The sequence below is a fragment of the Zingiber officinale genome, chromosome 6A (assembly GCF_018446385.1).
Source record: "Zingiber officinale cultivar Zhangliang chromosome 6A, Zo_v1.1, whole genome shotgun sequence".
Classification (NCBI taxonomy): domain Eukaryota; kingdom Viridiplantae; phylum Streptophyta; class Magnoliopsida; order Zingiberales; family Zingiberaceae; genus Zingiber; species Zingiber officinale.
In genome coordinates, this window is record NC_055997.1 from 56,557,591 (window position 1) to 56,563,375 (window position 5,785).

A 5,785-nucleotide genomic window follows, 5' to 3' on the forward strand; every position below is an offset into this window, starting at 1 on the left:
CTGGTAATAGTTAAATTTATATGGTAATATTTAATTTTGTTTGTCGAAAAAAATTAAAAAATTTAGTTGATAATTATTATAATATAATTAAACTTTTAATCAACACATGACCAATCTTAATTATTTAATTGTTAATCAATAATTAAAATTAGTTTATAATCTGTTTGTTTTATTTTAATCCAGCCGTACTTAATATTTTTTTAAAATTTTCTTTATATCATTTTCTTTCTTTCTTTTTTTATTTTTATTCTCCTTAGGTTTCTTTTCCCAAAGCTCCTCAAAGCACAACCCATCTCACGCGACCTTTCCTCTCCTCTATTCCCGCCGAAAAACCCTTCTTCTTCCTCTACTCACACCGAGAAGCTCTAAATCTCCGTTAATCCTTCGTTCGAACAAGGTATAGTCATTCCTTGCAATTATCACTCGCTCCATTCTTTGGTTTTTGAATGTTCCTTTTAATTTGATGAATATCCTTTTGTGTTTGTGCCTTCTTTGCACTTATTTGAATAAACAAGAAGGTTGGAATCCTAAGGTTTAGGGTTCTGGAAGCTATGGCTTAGCGTACTTATCTGTATTTATTTTTAATATGCAACTCCTCTCTTCACAGTTATGAGTTTAAATCACTACAAGAAGCAGTGATGCCGAGAGACCCCAAGAATCCAGAGTTTCTTCTTCCTCTTTACATCGAAGAAAATTGTAAGCGCAGGTAAATGTAATAGAAACAATAGTGAAATTATAAGATGACCTATTCAGCCTTAATGGATCTTAATTGATACTAGATAAAGCTCAAATTGAATACTTATCTAGTTAAAATTTAAAATAAGAATGTCAATTAATGTAAGAAGAATAAATTTAATCCTTACGAACTCAAATAACACTTGCCAATTTATACTTGTACGAAATGAAAATAATCTATGAACATTTTATTATGGCTTCTTTTAATTAGGACTAGCAAGTAAATTTTTTATTTATCTATTTATTGTATATCTTGACCAAAAATAACAACCGTAGTTGAATATTGAATTAATGTATTTTGATGATTTGAAGAGTAAAGATTATGAGATTTATTGTTTTATTAGTTACCATAAATTGATCTTTTGTACCTAGATACATGTACCAAATTTTGTATTTTTATTTTTATCTCATGCTTCTCAGTTATTAGTGATTGTAGGTGAAATTGTATTATCTTATCTGAAAAAAATGAAAATAAATTCTCCCATTTCTAACAAATATTTGATTTTAGAGATGGTTTTATAGGAAGAAAATTTTATTACCTTGCATGTTTTGGTTTAAGAAACAAAGACACTAACATGAGATCTATGGTAGTTGTTCTTGTAATCGAACATAAAATTCATAATGTAGATATATATAGTTGTTTGAGTAATAGTTTAGATTATTTAGTTGTTGTTGAAATTATTTGTTAATTTTTAATTCTTTTAATTTAAAAATATTTGAAGAGAATTGCATAATGACGAAAGCATGGATGGAATGCCACCGTGATAGTCTTGAGTACCGAGTGGGAGTACTACACTTTTTACATTTCGCATTTGCTGATACAACTCATGGAGGCACGCAACCATGTCATTGTTACAAAGATATAAACTCATTGAATCATGATCGTGAAACAATACATGAACATCTGATTATAAATGGTATACTACGAGATTATCGTATTTGGGATTATCATGGAGAAAAACCACCTGTTACAACATCTCACGAAAGAATGGACAGTGGGCTTCGGACTTCGTTGGAGCATATTCCTAGGATGACTAACCATATACCCATGGCACATGAAACATTAGTTGAAGCATTTGGGATGCTTGAAGGTTTATTTACAAATAATGAAAATTACTCTGGTGCATCGACAAGTCATATGCCAATGGAGTCAAATGTAGAAGATTTTTATCGATTAATAGATTTTGGGAAACAACCGCTATTTGTCGGATGCTCTGAGTTTTCTAAATTGACATTTCTTGTTGAGTTATTTCAATTAAAAGTGAGTAAGAAATGGAGTGATAAATCCTTCACAGCATTATTGGATTTTCTACGACGAGTTCTACCACCTGAAGCACAAGTGTCTAATTCTTTTTATGAGGCAAAGAAAATGATTTCTAAATTAGGACTTCATTATGAAAAAATACATGCATGTCCAAATGATTGCATGATTTATTGGGGGGGGGGGGGGGGGGGGAATGAGAAGGAACAAACTTGCAAAGTGTGTAACCTTTCAAGATGGAAAAACTTACAGAAACAACCCAAAAGGTCACGTACCGGTGGAAAAAAGCATCTTTTAGTGAAAACTCTAGCCAAGGTGTTTTGGTATTTTCCATTAAAACCAAGATTGCAGCGACTATTCCTGTCATCTAAGATGTCTGAAAGTATGCAATGACATTTTAAGGGGCGAGTTGAGGATGTGAATCTAAGACATCCAGCCGATTCACCAGCATGGAAAGCATTTGATGAACGACATCATGAATTTGCATCTGATCCTAGAAATGTACGTTTGGGGCTCGCTACAGACGGGTTTAATCCATTTAAAAATCAAAGTACTTCGCATAGTACTTGGCCTATTGTTTTGATGTCGTACAATTTGCCGCCTTGGGAATCCATGAAATCTCATTTTATTATTCTATCCACCTTAATTCCTGGTCCAAAAGCACCAGGAAATGACATTGATGTTTAATTGTCTCCCTTATTGACTGAATTGAAAGACTTGTGGGAAAATGAGATTGCAACTTATGATGCATGCAAGAAAGAAATGTTTCAAATGCGGGCAGCTTTACTCTGGACCATTAGTGACTTTCTTGGTTTAGGATGTTTGTCTGGATGGAACACATATGCCAAGAACACATGTCCAACATGTGCTGATAAGACAGATGCATTATACTTAAAGTATGGCAAGAAATGGTCATATAGTCGGTTCTTACCCCCAGAAGCAGAAATTCGAACAATGGCAAGTTATGGCAAACCAAAGCGACGTGAATTAGATTTGAAGCCATTGTCTGGAACTGAAGTTCTACAAATGACCCAAAACATAAATATGGTTTAGGGTAAGAGTAATTCATCAAAACCATCTACGCGAGTAAAAACAGGGTCGATCGAACAAATGTGGAGAAAAAAAAGCATATTTTTTAGTTTACAGTACTGGGAATTTAATTTGATCAGACATAATCTGGATCCTATGCACATTGAGAAAAATGTTTGCAATAATATTCTTGGGACACTTTTGGATGATTCCAACAAGAGCAAAGATAATGCAGCTGCACGTAGAGACTTGAAAATTTTAGGCTTTATGAAGCAATTATGGCCACAGACTCAAGAAGATGGTATAAAATATTTACAAGTCGCATGTTATTGTATGAACAAAGATGAAAAAAAAAGTATTTTGTTCAATCTAGAAAGATATTCGTGTCCCTGATGGTATGTCATCTGACATTTAAAAGTGTGTAGATGTTGGGCGTTGTAAGATTATGGGTCTAAAAAGTCATGATTGTCATGTCATAATGGAACAATTTCTTCCAATTGCTCTTCGTTGTGTGCTGTATAGAAAGGTAATTGAACCACTTATTATTAGGGGTGTAAATGAGTCAAGCCGCTCGTGAGCTATTCGAAGCTCGATTCGATAAAAGCTGGTTTGAGCTCGTTTAATTAAGCTCGTTAAGATAAACAAACCAAGCTCAAGCTTCATAATATTCGGCTCGTTAGCTCGTGAACATGTTCATTAAGCTCATGAATCAATTTTTAAATTAAAAAAATAAGAGTTTTGATATTGAATTTATAGATTTTACACTCTACTTATGAAAAACATAGACAACTATAGTAAATTTATTTATTATAATAAAATTATAAATTTTAACAAGAATATTATAATTTTTTTAAAATATATAATTTAATTTTTAATGAATATTTAAATTTATAATTTATATTTATTAAGCTCGTTTAGGCTCGATAAAAGCTCGAATAAGCTCGTGAGCCATGAATATATTCGTTAAATAAACCTCAAGCTCGGCTCGATTATAAACGAGCCAAACTCAAACATCCAAGAGTTCGGCTCGGCTCGGCTCGATTACACCCCTACTTATTATTTTGTGTGAACATTTTAAGACAGTGTGTGCAAAGTCCTTACGAGAAGATGAATTACAAAGGGCCGAAGAAGGGGTTGTGTTGGCGTTGTGTCAGCTGGAAATAATATTTCCACCATCTTTTTTTACAGTTATGGTGCACTTAGTGGTACATTTAGCATATGAGGCAAGCGTAGCCGGGCCTGTACACTATCAGTGGATGTATCCAATAGAAAGATATTTAGGGAAGCTTAAAAATTTTGTCATAAATAAAGCTCGTCTAGAAGCTAACATTGCGGAAGCATATTTAGCAGATGAATGTGTTATATTTTGTTCTCGTTTTTTGGAGAGTATGAACTCGCTATGCAATCATGGAACACGACATAAAGAGGCACCAAGTGTTGATTTTCCTTCATTGCTAATGTTTCCACATATGGGGCGACCTGCGAAAGGGTGCCAAGTAGTTACATTGGACCATAAAGCTCTGAATCAAGTTCATAGATATATCCTTTCTAATTGTGCAGCACTACAACCATATCGTGAGTAAGTATTCCTTTCAGAATTTTAATTTAATTTTATTGTTTCTTGAATAATGAAATTTACTAATTATTAATGTTATCACTAAGCAGAGAACTAAAAACTGAATTGAAGAGAAGACTTCGGTATAGTCGTCGTCCAAATAATAATGAGTTGGATGATATGGTTAGAATGCAATTTGCAGAATGGTTTGCCAGACGGGTATGTTTCACATTGTAAATAATTATTAAATGGCATGATGATAGATGTTAGATATGTTATCCTTTAAAATGTTTATATCTTAACCAAGTTGCAACTTTAATACATTACAGTTTGATCGAACAAATGATCGAATTGATGACCTAGATATAAGGGTGCATTCTCGCGGCCCAAATCCTGTAGCATTTAGTTACCGTGGGTTCAATATAAATGGTTTTGCATTTCGTACAGTGGAATCTGAAAGCAATAAAAAAGTGCAAAACAGTGGTGCCATGGTGCAGTCAATACATAATAATGATGATCATGAGTCAAATTATTATGGACGATTAACTGATGTTATCTCACTTGAATATGGAGGTCTTGGAAGAATTTTTCTTTTCCGTTGTGATTGGGTTAATATTACTACTAGAATGAAAGTTGATCCATTAGGATTTACAATGGTGAACTTTTTATGTTTGATACATACAAGAGAACGTGAAGAACATGAACCTTTTATTTTGGCTTCACAAGCTCAAATGGTTTATTATGTTCGTGATCCCAAAGAAGATGAGTGGTATTGTGTCATTCGTCACACACCAAGAGACACATACAAGATGGGTGAAGAAGATGATATTGATACAATGCAGTTTACTCCTAACAACTTTTCTAATATGCAATCACTGTTAGGTGATGTAAATGGAGTTGATGTTGATTTAATTAGAACTAATGTGAGGGGTTCGATAGTAGATGATATACCTAATGTGAACAATGAAAATGTTGATGAACATTCTGATTGACTTTTGATATTTACTCTAATTTTATTGTTGAATCTAGTTGATATTGTATTAGTTATTTTTGTTTCATTAAAATATACTTGTCTAAAGTATTGCAATGTTTATTGCCGCTGCTGGTTATCAAACATGGAAAAAGTAATGTGGGCTTTGATGTTTTAGGATTTAAGATATCATTTCTGAAAAAATTTTATTCATATTATGTTGTTTCAAGTGTCT